Consider the following 20202-nt stretch of genomic DNA (forward strand, 5'->3'; position numbering starts at 1 on the left):
TAAATATGTAGCCCTTGTAACTGAATACATTGTATCTGGCTAAGTCATTAACTGGATAAAATTTGCCAGGATAAATTAGAGGCACTCCATGGGTATTTGAGGGTGGAGTTAACTTACCTGGATAACTCATCTGGCTAATTTTGATATTCAGAGCTGAATAAATTATTTGGCTAAGTCTGGTCACTCTTCAGAGCAGGTTCAATGTTATCCAGGTATGTGTACCTTGATAACTTTAAGCTTAAGCACATGTATTGAAAGTGACCAAAATAATAATAATTTTAAAAAACCCATGCAGACCTTCAAGCCTGATTCCCCATCCACCCCACTAAAAAAAGCAAAACTAATGTGGGTGATAGAGCCTGAACCCCTCTCTCTCTCCCAAACCCCTCAAAAGTTTTAAATTATTGTGTGCCTATTAGTCCAAGGAGATTACCTATCCCCGCACCCCTGAATTCTAGAGATGTGAATCGTGTCCTCGATCGTCTTAACGATCGATTTCGGCTGGTAGGGGGAGGGAATCGTATTGTTGCCATTTGTGTGTGTAAAGTATCGTCATAATCGTTAAAATCGTGAGCCGGCACACTAAAACCCCCTAAAACCCACCCCCGACCCTTTAAATTAAATCCCCCACCCTCCCGAACCCCCCCCCCCAAATGCATTAAATTACCTGGGAGTCCTCCGTAGCGGCGGTCCGTGGCTAAATCGGGGGAAGGGGGAGAGCACGAAAACCGGCACACTAGATCGTGAGGTCTTCAGCCGGCGCCATTTTTCAAAATGGCCGCCGCAAAATGGCGGCGGCCATAGACGAAAACGATTCGACGCAAGAGGTCGTTCCGGACCCCCGCTGGACTTTTGGCAAGTCTTGTGGGGGTCAGGAGGCCCCCCCAAGCTGGCCAAAAGTTCCTGGGGGTCCAGCGGGGGTCAAGGAGCGATTTCCTGCCGCGAATCGTTTTCCGTACAGAAAATGGCGCCGGCAGGAGATCGACTGCAAGAGGTCGTTCAGCGAGGTCCGGAAATCTCGCGAGGGTTCCGGACCTCGCTGAACGACCTCCTGCAGTCGATCTCCTGCCGGCGCCATTTTCCATACAGACAATGGCGCCGGCCATACGCGTATGGCCGGCGCCATTTTCCATACGGAAAACGATTCGCGGCAGGAAATTGCTCCTTGACCCCCGCTGGACCCCCAGGAACTTTTGGCCAGCTTGGGGGGGCCTCCTGACCCCCACAAGACTTGCCAAAAGTCCAGCGGGGGTCCGGAACGACCTCTTGCGTCGAATCATTTTCGTCTATGGCCGCCGCCATTTTGCGGCGGCCATTTTGAAAAATGGCGCCGGCTGAAGACCTCACGATCTAGTGTGCCGGTTTTCGTGCTCTCCCCCTTCCCCCGATTTAGCCACGGACCGCCGCTACGGAGGACTCCCAGGTAATTTAATGCATTTGGGGGGGGTTCGGGAGGGTGGGGGATTTAATTTAAAGGGTCGGGGGTGGGTTTTAGGGGGTTTTAGTGTGCCAGTTTTCCTGTCCTCCCCCTTCCCCCGATTTATGATTTTTTGACGATAAATCGGGGGAATTGGTATTGTATCGTGGCCCTAACGATTTTTGACGATTTAAAATATATCGGACGATATTTTAAATCGTCAAAAAACGATTCACATCTCTACTGAATTCTGACATTAACTGTGGGCTCTAAACCTCCTCCTAAAACCAACCCTCTCATCTGCAACCCAAACTGAAACCATCCCGTCCCACCCGGTACTCCCCCAAATCCTGCAAGTACAGAGAGAGAGAGCACAGTTTGATCATAATGCTCCCAGCAGCAGTAAGCGTTGATATCAGATAATACTCTGTCAGCATTGCTGGTAGCTTATGTTACCATCATTGTTGTTAAAGCAATGCTAGACACTGCCAGGAGTGCTACGATTGTTCCTCACTCCCGGTGACCTGTAGGTTTTGGGGGTGCTGTTTGGGAAAGGTTATGGTTCGGGTTGCAGTTAGGAGAGTGGATTTTGGGAGAGGGCGCAGACGCCACAGTTAATTTCAGGATTCAGGGATGGGGGATGGGAAGGCTTCCCAGGTCAAAAGACCCACAGTATTTTACAACTTTTGCGGGATTCTCCTGAAAATAATGTTTTACAATAGATGCTATTTGTCAAAACTCATCCTTTGGAGTTCCCCAAAAAAGAGGGTAAATCAAATCTAGTACGAATATTATAAATTAATCTAAATATGAATAGAATTCAGAAGTACTTGTCTCATTTCCTTTTGTTTTATTTTCTCATTCTCTGTCCTATTTTAGAGGGATAGGGCTGGAATAATTATGAGTTTTCTCCTGACAGATTTTCAGTGGAAAAGTATTTGTTTCCAATTACACCCTCAAATGCCTCAAAAGCAAGACTTTGTGTGAACATTTGAGAGAGTATTGTACTTCCCTGGGTTGCATATTGTTTCAATCCTGCTTGCGACTGGGCCGCGAGCAGGTTTCTCACCTCTCTTCATGCCAGCCAGCCCTACCCCTGACGTCATTCTACCAGCAAGGCAGGAGCTGTGCTGAAGTTCCCTTCAGCAGCAGGAAGCCTCTATCATGCCAGCATGGCAGGAGCCACACCAGGCCTCTTTCCCGCAGCCAGAGCTGCACTGCATTCCTGTGCATCCCGGAGGCTGCTGACGCAATTCCTCGCGACTGGAGCCACGTTGTTTCATTCCTTGTGGCCTGGAGGTCGCTGATTCTCTCCCTGCATGGCCGGAGTCGCGCTGGTGGTTCCATGTGACTTGGAGGCCACCAATCCTACCTTGGGGCCTCAGTGGGAAGATGGCCCTCAGCCCCGGTGTGTTCTCGCAGCCCATCTCTGGCTCCTCCTTCCAGAGCAGGGCTGCTGTCTAGGGTCCTGCTGCTTCTCTTCTTGCCTTTCCTTAGGTGTGGGGCCACTTCTCTCTGCCCTTCTTGTAGGGCCAATGAGGGAGTGGGCCCTGGATGATGTCACTTCCTGGATCCGCCTCTTCAGCCTACAAAAGGCTTCTTTCATCATTCCTTCCTTGCCTTCGCAAGGAGTAAGTCCTCCATAGGACTCCACATTTGCTTCTCCTCCTAGGCACTCTGTTGTGTATGGGATCCCTTGTCTTCGTCATTGTTCCATGTTCTGGTCTCGGCTCTGATGTCTTTGATATTCCTTGATGTCCATGTCACCAAGTTGTTCCAGATATTCTCCTGATGTTCTGTTCCTGTCCTTATGTCTTCATCTGTCCTGCTGTCCGCCTGTTCCTGAGTCCTGATGTTCTCAGCTCCACTGACCCATCCCTCATGGTCCGCAACCAGCCCGGCTGGATTGAGTAGGGTGCGTAGTGGCCCAGTGGTCTGTGACCAGTCCGGCTGGACTGTGTAGGGTGCTGGTGGGTCATTCCATCTGACGGTGCCATGGAGTCATCTCATATCTTGCCTGACCTGCCTTGTTCTTTTCTGCCCTGTTTCCTGTTTGGCAGCTCAAGTCTCCGGACCTTCCATTGCCCCTTGTACCAGCCTCGGTTCTGGCTTGTCTCCGAGCCATCGCTCTGAGTTCTGTTCGCTGAGCCTGGGAGCCTGGGGTTCTGTTCGGGTCTTTGGAGGGCTTGTCTCTGCTTCTGCCCTTGCCTTGTCCTCGAATGAACTCTGTGTTGCCTAAGGTGCGGTCTGTGACCAGCCTGGCTGGGCTGAGGAGGGTGCCCTGCGGCATTCGCCTTGAGTCTTTGTCTACCCTGCCACACCTGATGACTTTGTCTGCCTTGCCACGCCTGATGTCTTCGTCTGTCTAGCCACGCCTGATGTCCTCGTCTTGTGCCATGTCTCCGACTGCCTTGTCCTCTGTCTGACATGCTGCTTCTTGCTGTTCCCCAGCGGCAGTCCAAAAGGGCTTGGAATGGTCAGAGGACCATTCAGAGACCACCATTGCATTGGTGGTCTCAAGGAAGCATGCAGGTTTGGTCGAGGGTCAGGGATGGCTCACCGCAAGGGCACACATCTCTTGTCCCATGCTGGGGAGTGCCCCCTGGTGCTAATCTTAACCAATATGCGTGATACTTTGATGCAACTCCAATATTGGTCACTGCTTTAATGACAAGCGGTAATGGGGAAATGGATTCAAACAGCATCCAATGGTGGACCCAACTTTTCTGGCCTTTGAAATTTATAAGCAAGGGGGTAACTTGAATGGTGCAGCAGATACTACCATAAGCTTGCTGGGCAGACAGGTTGGACCATTTGGTCCTTTTTTGCCATCTTTCCTATGTTTCTATGTTTGTATATAAAGAATAAGTGGGAAAATATGGCAACACTTTTATTTATATAACATTGTGGGGCGGATTTTAAAAAGGTTATGCACTTTCTGCGCGTAACCGCTCCTGTGCGCACCAAGCCTATTTTGTATAGGTCCGGCGACGTGTGCACTGCCCCGGGACGTGCTTATGTCCCGGAGCTTTGTGAAAGGGGTGGGGTGGGGCATGGGTGGGACCCCGGAGCGGGGAGGGGGCAGGACCGAGGCCTCTGGCACAGCGGCCATTTGCTGCTGTGCCGTGGATCATGCGCCAGCAGCCGGCATGCACAATTTACGCCTGCCAGAGGCAGGCGTAACTTACAAAATAAAGGTGGGAGGGATTTAGGTAGGGCTGGGGATTGGGTTAGATAGGGGAAGTGGGGGGGATGGTGGGGGAAAGCCATTGTGGCTCCCCTAGGGCTCAGCGCGCAAGGTGCACTAGTGTGCACCCCCTTGCGCGTGCTGACCCCGGATTTTATAACATGCGCGTGACTGCGCGCGCATGTTATAAAATCGGGCATACACTTGTGCGCACCAGGTTGTGCGCACAAATGTACGCCCGCGCATCCGCCTTAAAATCCATCCCTAAAAGTGCATAATATTAGGCATGCCAGTGAATACATAGCAATGAGTGGCAGCACACAGCAATCCCATACTGTTTTTAGTTTGTACTTTAATCTGACTTTAGGACTGTAATCCTCTGTGGTTAAAACCAAAGTGTGAACATACAGCATCCCCTCTTTTCTAATATAGGAGCAGCAACCTCTGATCATGGAAGTTCAAGTCTTGGTACACATTCTTTCTCTCTGATTTAGTACTGAAGCTCAAATGTATGTGCCAATTCATTTTGAGGGAGCCCCCTCAGCTTTGAAAATCATGGATTGATGCACATCCCTTCTGAAGAGCATTATCACCTTGGCCATAGATGCATAGAGATGAATCCAAATCCTAAGTTTACTCTTGCCTATGCACATCTCAGTCCTCAAAACCTCTGCAGTGATATAGCTTAACCTAATCCTTATTCTGCATACCTTTACCAATCTCAATCCCAACTAAAAATAACAAAAAAAGGGAGTGTAGGAGATACAGAACAGAAGAGTGATAGTTCTCTTCCTGAACTGGGATTTATGAGATGCTGAGTGGTGCTCCTACTCCTCTTTCTCTAAAAGCTGAGCAATGGAGAATTGGCAGCCTTGATTGGTCCCTTTAGTCCTCTTTGCACTGAGCAATCTGCTAGACAGTGTGAGAATGTACATATTTTGAAATATTACAAGAATGTTCATTCATGTGGAAATCAGACCTGTCAGGTAGTTCCCTATCAAACTAACAGGTCATTCTTTAAACTGTGATGTGCAGAAAAGCTTGGGATCCAAGATGGCGGCACGTTAAGAGCCGGTGCTGAGGTGCTCCTGTTTTCCTCATGAAAAAATTGCCTTAAATCTTCTAATATGCCACCTAAGAGGAAGGGTAAAGTCAGGGTTTACCCCTCGACACCCCCACCACTATCAGTACTTCAACAGGAGATTACCTGGTTCCTTACCTCCACAACCACAGAAGTTCCAGGAGTCGAGGAGCCCTTGGAGCCGGGCTCGCAGAGAGAGGATCCCGTTCCGGAGGAGACTAGACTGAGCCCAGAACTAAGAACAGCACCAAAACAACAAACGGGGCTGGTGTTCCAACCCGACACGTTGAAAGTAGGAACTCCTTCCGGGTCACAGTCAGAGTCGCCAACACTGACCACAGCTTTTCAAGCTCTTTCAACTAATTTGGTCACACCAGGAGAAGTGAGTCTCAACGAGGAAACATCTAAGTGTGGGCAGGGAGAAGGGGCTGTCAGGGTAAGTCCTGTGGATATTTTTCTGCCTTTACCACAAGAAACTGCCCAAACTTTAAAACCCCTGAAAATCCCAGACCGCCCCGCTGTGACTATGGTTGCTTTGTGGGAATTGATGGTGGAGGTTGCAGCTGCAGTAAACCAACTGAGTGAAAAAGTGGAGTTGTTGACATCTCAAGGCTCCAAAAATGTATTTGAATTGCAGAAAAAAGTTGATCAAGTTTCAAAGAAAGTTGTGAAACTGGAGGAAAAGGAGCAAGAAAATCTTAAGTTTAAGGCTGCAGTGGTTAAAGACAATCAATTTATTGCAAGGAGAGTGGAAGCGTTAGAAAATGCCTCTAGACATTTAAACATAAGAATATTACATTTTCCTCGAGTTCTGGGTGAAAACCCATACATTTCTTTAAAGAGATTTATGAAGGAAGTTCTTTGTTTTGAGGAAGAAAATTTACCTGCTATAAATAAATGTTTCTTTTTGCCTAAAGTAATTTTGACAGTAAATAGAGTAAATATTCAAGAGAATTTAACTGAATTTTTGGAAAACTCAGCAACAGAAGTAATTGATAGGGCTACGTTGTTAGTCTCATTGATATCATTGTTGGATGTGCAATTAATAATGAAAAATTACTTTAGGAAGTTTCCTACTGTTTTCTATAATGAGAATATTAAAATATTTCCTGATTTGTCTCCTATCACCCAGGAAAGGTGTAGGGAATTTCTGACCTTTCGCCAACAAGCTATTACTTTAGAGTATATTTTTAAATTAAAGTTTCTCTGTAAATGTATCTTAAAAAAGGGAGCTGAGGTCAATATATTTTTCACTTTTCAGCAATTAAAAAGTTTTCTTACAAATAAAACCCCTCTCACATCTACTCCCACTAATATGTAAAGAGAAGTGGTTGTTAGTTGCCGACCTTATTGTTAGAAATGTATTTCTTAATTAATAATCTCTCTATGATATCGGATCTCTGAAACTTGTGTAAAGTTTATTGTATATTGATTTATAAATAAGATGGATGGAAGCTAAATATTATTTCTTGTATGTTCTAATATATATATAAGATTATGGGTGTTTTTCCTTTCCATACTATCTGCTTTTTTTCTGTATTTGCAAAATTGATGGTTTTGTAAAATTAAAAATTGATAAATAAAGAATTAAAAAAACAAAACAAAACTGTGATGTGCCATTAGCGTGCATTAGGTGTGCAATAAGGCCCTAAGGCATGCGATACCAGCCACATTGAGGCATTGCAAATTAAATAAGGGGAAGGGGAGGAGTGTGGGTGGGGTTTGGGTGGGGTAATGGCCCGGCAGTACTGTGGGAAATAACAACACCTTTTCCTGTGGCACTATGGGGGCGAAAATGTATGGCCCGGCCGCAACCACTGCGGACCAAAATGCACCGCCACGATGCAGCCAGCTGCCTACTTTCGCCCCCCCCCCCCCCTCCTGCCACTTTTTACCCCACAGGCCATCATTCCACTATATTTATAGTGGAATGATGAATCCCAGGGTTAACTTGAAAATGTGTGAGTCCTAAAGATTAAATGAACACATTAATGAATTTATTAAACATAATCAAATATTGGGATAGATTTTCTAAGTTATGATAAGGGTATTTCTTGCCAAAAATAGTGTTTATATTATGTAAAACTCAGTTTATCTTGCTGTATACCCATAACATGATATCATGTGACATTTTGGCCAAAAATCTCCCCCCTATTGAAATTATCTGCTTTGCATGCATTTGCATGAATATAATTTAGAAATGCATATAAAGCAGCTAATACATGGGTAATCCCATGATAATAAAATAATACAGCTTGCCAAATATAAGGAAAGCTATGTTATTTTAATGAAAATTGAATAGGAATATATATTTTCCACAGAAGCATTGGGGCACTAGTGCATGTTGAAAGGACCTTGTGCCCTGAATTTCTTCTCCCCCCACCCCCCAAAGTTACAAAATCCCTGACCACCCCTGAATTGCCTCTAGAGGAGGCCCAGTAGGGGCAAAAGTCAAAAAATTATTTTAAAATTACACTGCAGGCAGCTGTTCTGGACTAGAGTTTTTTTTACCTGGGCACCAGAGATTCCATCTGATCCACTCCAGTCCTTGGTTCCTGCGACATTGAGGGGAGGAACCCATGCCCATAAAATCAGCGCCACTACGGTGTTGACCACAGCCGTTCTGGACTAGAGTTTTTTACCTGGGCACCAGAGATTCCATCTGATCCACTCCAGTCCTTGGTTCCTGCGACATTGAGGGGAGGAACCCACGCCCATAAAATCAGCACCACTGCGGTGCCCCGCAGCCACTGGCGCGCCACCAAAGCCGCGCGCGCCTAAGGGGCACACACGGCTTTGTCCAGCTTAGTCCGGATTTGGACGGAGTTTGCGGAGGAAAATCTCTTACCAGTCCGGTTGCCATGGAGCCTAGATGGTGAGTGAATATTAAACCGTGCGGAATATCTCAGCAAATTTGATTTCCTATATATGATGCCTCATACGAAGAGGAAAGGAAGAGTTAGAGGAGTACCTCTGACTCCAATAACTAATGTTCCGACTCAGCTTTCTATTGGGAATTTTTTCACATGGAGTGGTACAGTAACTCTGGGGGCGTTGCCAGGCGATGGCGTAGGTGTAGAGCAAACACAGACACCACTGGATTTAAACATCTCGCTAAGTCCCGGAGAACCTAAGACTCCTCTGCCGCCGCGCCTCTCACAACCTCCAGTTTTGGGTTTGGGCAACCAACCTGATAGGTCAACGGAAGTCACCCCTATCGGAGGAAACATGGAAGGAGAAGTTGCTAGGCTTACAAGTATGGGGAATACCGATGGAAGAGACGGTGTCCCTATAACTTCAACACCTTCGGGGCATGAAGGGGGGACAGAGGCCTCTGGTACGAGGATTAAACTCTGTCTTCAGGGATCAGTGAGTTTATTGGATAACTCTATTGGGTTACAGACACAACCTATTACACTGGAGACTATCTAGGCCACTCTTACGGACTTAAAATCAATAATTCTAACTCTAAATGCAACAGTTGTGGGTACGCAAAATCAGGTATTAAAAGTTGAACCAGTGGTTTTACAGCATGAAGAGAAAATAGTCAGCTTTGAGAATAGGTTTATTCAGATTGATAAACTTCAGACAGGTCTGATTCAAGGAGGTATGTTGAACACTAGGAAAATTGAAATTATTGAGAATCACATGAGATACAATAATTTAAGAATTCTAAGTTTCCCAAATGTGAAATCCATTTCTCCTTATGAGCAATTTAAGAAGTATTTAATGGAGAATTTAATGTTAACTATAGGAGAGTTACCAACAATTGAAAAAATCTTTTTTGTGCCTTTGGGAAAAAAGATGAATGAGAATAGTCAACAGAATATACAACAGTGTGAACCGAGTAATTTAACTGCTTTCCTAGAACAGTCTATATCTGAACAGGTTGAATATAGGGGCACTTTATGTGTTAAATTCCTGAAGAGTGCGGATAGAGACAAGATATTTAAATTGTCTTTAAAGAATAAGGAAAAATTATATCTAGGTCAAAAGATCTGGACCTTTCCTGATATAACTAGAGTAACTCAGATCCGTAGAAAGAATTTCTTGCAAATGATTCAGGAAGTGAAGTCCTTAGGGGCCCAGTGTACAATATATTACCCGTGTAAATGTGTGGTTAAATATCAGCAAGAAAGGTTTGTGTTTCTTGAACCAAATGAGTTACGAAGTTTTCTTGATGCCAGATTACCTGTCACTGTATCCTAGTCTAAGGTATGTAATGAAGGTACCACAGGGTTTTTTTTGGAAAATTGCTTGATTTGCTCAATTTTATTAGCCATCTAGCCTCTTTTGCTTTATAACAGGGTGAATTTCTTTAATGTTAACATAATTTTCTTTTCTTTGTAATTTCTTGCACCCTTTTCTAAGACAAGCGGATATTGCTGTCTGTATTGTTTAAAACATTAATAAAAAAAATGATACTGCAATGCCTTGCTCTCTTCTCAAACCCCTCACCTTTCCATTAAAATCACCCACCAGTTCTAACCCCCTCTGTTCAACCCCTCCAAAGAATCCAACCCCATTGCCCTTCCAGATCACACTTTTATAGATGAAACCCCTGGTTCCTAGTGGCCTCCTATGCTAGCCACCTCCATGGATGCTCTCATATATAGAAACTCCCCTGGTATCCCCCCATAACTTCTGAAGAAAGACCTTCTATGTAGTAGAGCCCAAAGCACCCCCTAGATCTGGGCTGTTCAACACCATCTTTCAAAATGGCGCTGACTGACTGTTGTCCCTATCATGTTTTACAGGCAAAGGTCAGTCAACATCATTTCGAAAGATGGTGTCTACCAGCCCAGAGCTAGGTGTCCTCCAGACCCCAGTAGACAGGGATTTCTTCAAAAGGTATTTGATGGACTGGGGGGCTCCCACTAGATACCAGGAATGTTTTCTATGTAAAGGGAGGTCTAGGGGGTGGCCAGAGTAGAAGGGGACAATTATTAGCCAGGGATTTCATCTATGCAAGTATGTGGGAGATCAGGGAAGTGTGTGTGTGTTGGGGGGGGGGGGGGGGATTGGATGCCTTGGAGGTAGAGCCAGGGGAGTGAGGATTAGAATTAGAGGTGATGTTATATAGAAAGGGGAGGGTTTGGGGATGGAGGTGTTGGTGCATTAATTTAAATTTATTTTTATAAATTTTGTTCTTGCTGGGCTGCCTCTAGAGGTGGCAAAGGGTAGGCAGGGGTCTTCCTAGATCAAACCCAGGGATATTTTTTCACTTTGGAGGGATAAAGTTTGGGCCACTTGGCCTTTTAACTTGATTACAGCCCAGGGTGAAATGGTCCACCATTGAATGGATGTTCCTGTTTCATAGCGATATATATTTTATTGTGATTTTTTTTAATGATAAAAAATATCACAGCAAAACTACCATGCTAATTGGAGAAAATTATTTTTCACTGAACGCACAATTAAGTTCTGGAATTTGTTGCCAGGGGATGTGGTTGGTCTGACCCAGCATAGCAATTTCTTATGTTCTTATGTTCTTATCAAGGAGGGGAAAAATATCGCTAGAATGCCCTCATATGTTATTTCACCCTTCCCATGATAAAATATTGTGGCTTAATAAATGACCCCATTGATTGCTATTAAAAGTATTTTGCATTTATAGAGACAAGTATAAGGATAGTGTAATTAGGGTACCCATAAATAAATAATAAAATCAAATAGGAATACCTGAGTTTTGACCTGTGGAATGATGGAAGCCTGATTAAGAGACCTCCATGGTGTAGTCAAATGGGGCACAAGGCAGCAGCATCAGCGACCAGCTGTGATTTAATCCCTTAATGGAGTGGCAGCTGGGAGCTGCAAAACTGCAGTGAAAAGATAGCCTGGGGAGGGAAAGTGACAAGCTGAAACAGAGAGGCCAGCATGATAGGAGCAGCATAGGGCCTCTCACGGTAAGTCTGGCTGCATTACGAAGATAGTCTGGACTATTGAGGAAATGGCTGTCAGCTGTGTGAAGCAAGGCAGCAGAAGCTTCAGCGAAGGCAAAAAGAAAACTCCGTTGGAACAGTGATTAGAGGAGGAGCCTGACTGGCAACTGAACACCAATATTTTGTGCAGTACAGCCTAGAGAAAGAAGGTGGGAGCAGGAAATGGTTGACCAGCAGTGGTCATCTGTCAGCATGATCACTGTTGCAGCTGCCTTCTGCTGCTATAGTGTACCAAAGCCAGTAGGGTGAGTCTATTGTCCCTGAGTCGCAACAGTTTCTGCTAAAAGTATTGTATATATATATATACAAGCCGTTAAGAGCCCGTTAAAACGGGCCTACATCCCTCTGTCTCCTCACCCTCCCCCTCATTCTCTTCTCCTCTCCTCCCTCACTCTTCACCACTCTCCCACCCCCTACCTCCCTCTCCTCTGCACTTCAGTCCCTCCCTCCCACTCAGTCTCACGACACTCCCTCCCCCCCCTCTCTCTCCCTCCCTCTCACTCACACTCAGAGTCCCACTCACTCTCCTCAGTCCCACTCCCTCCCCCTCCCCCTCAGAGTCTCACTCACGTCTCCTCCCCTCTCTCCCCCCTTCTCACTCACACTCAGTCCCACGCACTCTACCCTCAGTCCCCACGCCCCTCCCCCTCCCCCTCAGTCTCACTCACTCCCTCCCCCCTCTCTCCCCTCCCGTCCGCAAATCACACTCAGTCCCAGCTCACTCTCTCCCTCAGTCCCACTCCCTCCCCCTCCCCCTCCCCCCTCAGTCCCCAACTCCCTCCCCTCCTCTCTCCCTCCCTCTCTCTCCCCCCCTCACTCAGTCCCCCCTCTCACTCAGTCCCACTCCCTCCCTCCCTCTCACTCAGTCCCACTCCCTCTCTCTCCTCCCCTCTCACTCAGTCCCTCCCTCTCTCTCTCCTCCCTTGCTGCCGCCGCCGCCGCCGCTGCCACCCAACGCCGCCGCCGCTGCCACCTGCCGCCGCCGCTGCCACCCGCCGCCACCGCCGCTGCCACCCGCCGCCACCGCCGCTGCCATCCGACGCCGCCGCTGCCACCCGCCGCCGCCACCGCTGCTGCCACTCAACGCCGTCGCCGCCGCCGCTGCCTCCCGACGCTGCCGCTGCCACTGGACGCCGCTGCCACTCGACGCCGCCATTTTTTTCTTTTTTTCTGGCTCAGACCGACGTGCTCGCCCGCACATGCGCGGTAGAGCTGGTCTCTACTGCGCATTTGCGGCACGTCGGTCATCCTTCGTTTATTAGGTAGGATGGTGTTGGGGCTTTGGAGAAGCCCTAATGCAGCTGATAAGAACTAGGCAGTGATTTACTGATGTCAGCAGGGACCCGCAGATTGGAAAGTGTAGGGCACAAATGTTATTAGAAATGAAAGAAAATAAGCCAAATTTAAATAAAACAAAAGTGGTGAGCAGGTGAGAGGACCCTGGCTACCTGTACAATACTATCTCCTGACCTCCAGAACAACTTTTAAAGGGGATATTAGCCCTTTTGGAGCCATGAGATTTTCATGGACTGGAAACTCCTAAAAGTTCTAAAAATGGCTTTAAAACAAATGGAGACCCTCAAAGAGAAGTCAGAGGGCAGGGATGACCTTCTAAAAGTAATAGTTTTATAAGAATGGATGTTGGTGCTAACAGAAAGGACTGAGATAATTTCAAGGTTGACAGTGGCTGGAATAAACAAGAATAAATATTGGAAATGTTTCTGGAGAATGAAAAATTATTTTAAGGTCAAGCATGAAGTAAACAATTTAACTTTAGAGTAAAATGGTAGATTCTAAGCACCCTTAATTTGGTTAGGACATCCCAAGGCATCCGTAGTAAATGAAGGGTACCATGGCAACCAGATCCAAAACGAAAGTTGTAACCATGATTACATGACCAGTGAAGAGACAGGCACATAGGTTTAGCCATAGGTTAAAGCACATAGCCACAGTTTATAAATAAAGGTATTAAAAGAAATATTCAGAACATTAAAAATTCTCCAATTTCATTAGCAATAATAGGACATAGAAAAACCTTTGATTAGTATTTTCCACATCTTTTGCTTAGTCTTCAGAATCAGTATTATTTTGAGCTATGATATTTCACAAGTAATAATCCCAGAACCAGGAAAACAGTATGACAGTTTAAAATTAGAGTCAGCGAATGGTCTGAACACTAACGGGTGCATTTTAAAAGAAGTGTACGTCCATGTACAATTGGCTCCTGTCGCACGGACATGGACGTGCCAATTTTATAACATGGGCATGCATCAGTGCATATGTTATAAAATCTGATACCTGTGCGCCCATGCACGCCCAACTGTATATCGGTGCATGCATGTGCACGCGAGTGGTGCGTAAGGGAGGGATTTTCTGAAAAAACCCACAGTGACACATGTGGGAAATCCCCAGTTCCCCCCCCCCCCCAGTCTGCTCCAATAAACTTTCCTAACTCCCTATCTAACCTTCCTCCTTTTCCCCCTCGCCTTCTTGACCCCTAAACACTGCCTATCTCATCAATTTTGTTCAAGAACTTACTTGCTCCTTTGGAGCAGTAGTAAGTTCAGCACACTGCCAGCTACTAGTGCACGCTTCCCTGGGATAGGGCCTAATGGCCGCTGCCCGGCCAGCCGCCTCACTGCCCTGCCCAGACCACGCCCCCTGCCCACACCTTTGACAGAGCATGGCACTTCCGCGCGTATTAAGAATTACACACGTGGCTGCGCTGTTTTTAAATGCACTCAGTGCGCACTTGGCCCAGCCATGCACATATCTCCCAGTTTTTGTGTGCGTCAAGCTTTGAAAATCTACCTTTAAGAGAGCAGCAGTACTGTCTTGGTGCTCGACCCTAAGGCCACAAAAAAGTGTTAAAACACCCTAAAATTGAGAAAGAACTGTAGAACACTACATGAGGTGTGAATAGAATATGTGATTGTTTATATTTAAACTTTGACTCCAGATAATGTAAGGTATATAATAGGAGAGTTAATGATTAAGAAAAGGCTGTACCCTGGCAATTTTGGCAGTTTAGTCAAGCAGAGGAAAGACTGACAAAGTATATGCCTGGAAGAAACCTCACTCCCAGTGAGTATAGCAGGAGTAATTGAAAAGAACAGTCACTGCCTAGATACCTCAATCAAATAAGTTGAATTAATTGTTAACTTTTAAATAAGAGCAAACCAGAAATGTAAGAAAAGTTACAGAGTCCATTACCAGATTCGTCCCTTAGTCAAAGTGTGAGGTTGATGACAAATACTAAAATTTAAAAGCAACAAAGAAGCACTTATCTGTGTTGCGCTGTGGATGGAAGGGAGCACTAGGGGGTGCTCCCCAGTGTGGGATAAGATGTTTGCCCCAACGGCGAGATGGTCCAAGTCTGGGAACTGGAGAACCAGGGGCCTCTTACCGAACCTGCACGCCCAGATGAGACCATTAATGCAATGATGGTCTCTGAACAGTCCTCCGACCGTTCCAAGCCCTTTCAGGGTAACGGTAAGGGCGGAAGGCCGGACAGAGGTCAAGGATGGATGGAGATATCTGGCACAGGACAAGACTCAGACTTAGGAAGACGAAGACACAGGCATTGATGTAGATGAAGACTCAGGTGATGAGGAAGACTTAGAAGGAGTGCTGCGATCCCACGCACCCTACACACCCCAGCCGGGATGGTCGTGGATCACAATGGAGGCGAAGCAGCAAGCTGATATCAACTCAATTACATTAGAGTTCAAGATGGCAATGAGTACTGGAGAGAAGGACTGGAAATCCAAGATGAAGGACGTCAGGACAAACGGATGAAGGTAGAAGCAGGCACAAGTACTCCAAAGACCCGGGCAGGATAAGAGAAGAAGGATGAAGCTCGGAGGTGGAACTCGGAGCCAGGATGAAGTTCAGAGGCAGGGACACTGAGACAAAACCCGATTAGGAACACTGAGATGAAACCCAGTGCAGGGAGAATAAGAATCGGGGTCCTCAGAAGCTTGAACTGCCACAGAGAAGGAGATAAGACAGCTGGACGATGAGGATCTTTGATCCATGAGATTAACCAGGAAGGTCTGATGAGGAATGAGATGACTCCTTGGCGCCATCTGATGGAAGGACCCACCAGCGCCCTATACACCCCAGCAGGGGTGGTCGCGGACCACTGGATAACTATGCGCCCTACTCAACACAGCCGGGCTGGTCGCAGACCAAGAGGGATGGGTCAGAGCAGAGCTGAAGATATCTGGACGAAGACATTAGGAACAGATGGACACCTGCAACAGGCAAAGACATCAGGACAGGAACGGAACATCAGGAGAACATCTGGAACAAGGACAATGGAGAACATCTGGAACAAGGACGAAGACAAGAGACCAAGGAATGAAGAACATCTAGACAACAAGGGATCTCACATGGAACATAGTGCCTTGGAGAAGCTGGAAGTCATGGAGTCCTAAGGAGGACTTGCTCCTTGCAAAGGCAAGAATGACCTGAGGAGCCTTTTGTAAGCTGAAGAGGTGGATCCAGGAAGATGATGTCATCAGGGTGTAACAGGAACCACTCCCTCACTGGCTCTTTAAGTCAGGCCAGGAGATGCGACCCCGAATCTAAGAGGAAGTAGGAGAGGTGCAGGACCCTGGACAGCGGCCCTGCCAAGAGAGGAGGAGCCAGAGCTGGGCTGTGCAGCCCCCGATGTGCCGCTGAAGAATAGGCCTCAGGCTTGCCAGGAGACGGTGTGGATGGTGGCGCCTGCCGCGAGGGAACCTCGGGGATCCAGGCCCCTCCCCTGGAGGAGCAAGGTAACTTTGGTGGCCTCCGGGCTGCGTGGAATGCTGTAGGTGGTCTCTTGGCCCATCGGGAACATCAGCGCGGCTCCGGCCATGCAGGGAGAGTGTCAGCGACCTCCGGACCGCACAGGAAGTTGCAACACGGCTCCAGCTGCGAGAGAGTGCCCCAGCACGGCTCCAGCTGCACCAGCACGATGGTGGCCTCCTGCCACTGCAGGGAACCATGGCACGGTTCCTGCCATGCCGGTACAACAATGTTGGGGGTCGGATCGGCTGGCCTGTAGAAAGGTGAGAGCCTGCTTGCGGCCCTGCCACGAGCAGGATCGCAACAATCTGTATACAGATTAGCCTCATACCTACAAGTTACAAATGAAACGAGCTTCAATAAGCAATGCCTCATTGTGTGTATGAGTAAAACTGCTGTTCTTTCTCTAAGAATAGGGAATAATAATTAATTATCCTTTTTTTTTTATTAGTTAGTTATACAGTATCACCTAGCTGTTGAGGATCCATTTTGTTAGCATACACAGTGCCAAGTTGGCAGAAGAGCACCAGTGAAGGCAATTAGATTTTTGTATAGGTTAGTAGGTAGAATAAGTTAGACAACTTCCCAACATTGTTCAGCAACAATGTCAGCCTGTTCTAGAACTATTCAAAGCTAAATATGTGCATATACCATCTTAAACACTTTTGAATGAACTACAGAGAATACACTTAAAGAGACAAACACACATATTAAAATAAAACAACCAAGATACAAGAGAAGGAGGAACAGAGAATGAGAAGGAGAATATAGGTACAACACAGACAAAGACAAATACTATAGTAAATAAAAATTACTTATCTTAATAGGAGATAACCTGCAGCATCCATACTTCATCCATAGGAGCTTTTTCTACAAGACATATATATCACACAAAGACTCACTTTCTAAGAAATAGAAGATATAGGAGAAATGCATTGCAGTTAAGAATAGTTGAAAATAGAAGATAATTTATCTGAACACTTTACTTGTTTTCTTGAACCTGTTCTTTATCTGTCTTTAATGATAAGCTAAAAGAAATACAAAGTACACCACTGATTCTTCTTTTTTTCTTAAATACAGAATAAAATTGTTAAAGTTATCCCTCTAAAAGGACAACATATTCCTTCATCCTATGCCTGCCTCCCCTTTATTCCTTGGGAGACAGGGCCGGGTGGGTTTTGTGGCCCTATACATTTGGGAGACCTGGTAGGGAGGAAGGTATTAGGCTGTCTGCTTTGTGGGACAACAATGCAGGACCCACTGCTGTATAAGAGGCAACTACAAACAATATCATCATCCTTGACCATGACAGAGATGCCCCACAGAGGAAGCGGCCCACATTAGCATCAGAGTATTTTATAAGGATGTACATGGGAAATTGTGTTTCAGTTTGCTAATTCATTTAATATGCAGCCATAATTAATTTCATTCATATCAAATGAAAAAAAAAAATGTTTATTTTTGTCATATGTTCATTTGTATCCCTTTAAAATCAGTGGAGGAAGCAATGTATTCTATTTTGAGCTCCATAATTATTATTCCTTTTCATTTTAATGAAAATTACAGGCATCATGACAAGGCAAAGTAGCTCAGAGGATTTCAACAATTCAAGGAAATGTTAGAGGAGAAAAGCAGCACCTAGGCTGGCAAGAACACCCAAGGATCCAGAAGAGAGGCAAAGGGCACCTACAACAGTAACATGAATGATCTAATACACAAAAACTAGGAGCAAAGCAGCACCAACAATGGCATGAACAGCATAAGGCAACATGAGAGGGGGAAAGCAGAACCAAAAGTGGAGAGAATTAGCTTTAGGCACTAATACAGTGTCAAATCAGCACAAACAGTGTCATAAAGACATCAAAGTACCATCCTGAAAACCAGTCCTGTTTGTGGCACTGGAGGACTGGCACAAGGCATAGGGTATGGCAAACAACACAGGGCCATCAAAACCCCATGACATTGTAAGAGGGGTAAAAGGCACCAATAACAGTGGCAGGAATACCCCAAGGCACTGTAGAAGGGCAAAATATTACCAGCAGTGGTATTCATTCTCCAAGACACCATGAGACAGCCAAGAGGGGGCCAGAAAGTAAAAGTGGCAGATTAACAAAAGTAAGGCACAGAACCAAGAAAGAGATGGGGTAGTAGGAAAATCTTGCAACTTGCTTTTTTCACATTATTATTATTTTTTTTTTTTTGGGGGGGGAAGGTAGTAAAACTTGGCCAAGCTTCTGAATGGTACAAGAAAACAGCAAGGTGCAGAACCAGGAAAGATGTGTGGTGGGGGTGAGAAATTGTATAAGGGTTTTTTGGTTTTTTTTGGTTTGTTTGTTTTGGGGAGGGGAGGGGAGCAATACACCACAGCAGAACCAAGATTTTGCAAAGTGCCAAGAATTGTAGTTTGTGTGGTCTATAAGCTTTTAAATTAATTAAATAAATAAGAAAGACACAGTTTGAAAGGACATGGCCATGATCCAAGAGTGGTAAAAGAAAACTGTAAGGCACTGAACAAGGAGAAAAGCAGTACATGAATAGTAGTCAGGCCAATGTAGCAGCAGCAATCAGAATTTCAGAAAGGCACCTGGCAACAATACTGCAAGGTGCTAAGGGCCAATACTATGGGTATTTATTTATTTATTTATTTATTTATTTGAAAAGTCTTCTATACCGATGTTAGTCGAAACATCACCTCGGTACTGGCTCTCTATAGCTGTAAACTTAATCCATCTACTACTCTCATGGTAATTCTGGAAAACAAAAAATATGTAAGTTTATATTAAGAAACACCAATTTTTCCACCATCTCAAGCACCATTCGTGAATGAAGTGGACCCATCATGTTCCCTACCATTGAGAACATCCATTCACTAGGCACACTCTTTGCTGGGTATGACAGGAACTGCTGTGCCACATTGGGAAGGTATGGCTGAATCCTAGTCTTGCAAGTCCAATATGCCAATGTATCTGTGGCCTCTTCCTCCTCCTCTATGAGCTCTGCCAGACAGCATGCGATGATATTTCTGCTAGCTTCTCCTTTGGTGGAGAAGGATAATCTGCTCTGCTGCAAACTGCTGTAACAATGGTCTGTTTCAAAAGAGAATTGCCTGACATTCTGACATGGTCAAGGAGGGGGAGGGATGTGTATGTGAGGGCAAATAAAGATGGTAGCTGAGAAGGTGCTGCTGTGGCTGAAATACTAGTGTTTGGGGTGCCCCCTCTTTACTACATCCCCACTCTCCATCTGCCTCTGGTACCCACGTTCCTGCTCCCTCACCAACAACTTCTCCTTCCAATGAAATAGTCAGACTAAAGAGCGATGTTCTCTTTCACCCATGGGTCACACAGCATGTCCAGTGTATAAGTTTTCTTCTGTGTGAGGGTTTTCAGCCTATCTTGTACCTGCTACTGCAAGGAGTCCACAAACAACTTTCACTTTCCTGTCAATCCCAGTTCCTACCAAAAACTCCCCAACGTATTCTGCAGGATCTTAGCTATGGCAATCATTTCACCCAGGGTGACTTTTGAGGACCTGGGATCCTTTGTTGTATCCTTTAGCACGAGGCTCATATTAACTCTCTTATGTGTAGCCAATCATGGTACCCTAGGAGGAGACCTACACCTATCTTGCATTCAAAGCCAGGACCATCTGTTATGCCACTAACTTCTGCAGCATTAAATAGGTTCCTACATCTTGAGTCAGCTGGTGCACAGGCACCCTTGTTGCTTCTTGCTTCTCACACAGCTGCTGCATACTTTTCATGCCCGAAATTTTCCTCCAC

The sequence above is a fragment of the Rhinatrema bivittatum genome, chromosome 2, assembly GCF_901001135.1.
Source record: "Rhinatrema bivittatum chromosome 2, aRhiBiv1.1, whole genome shotgun sequence".
NCBI lineage: Eukaryota > Metazoa > Chordata > Amphibia > Gymnophiona > Rhinatrematidae > Rhinatrema > Rhinatrema bivittatum.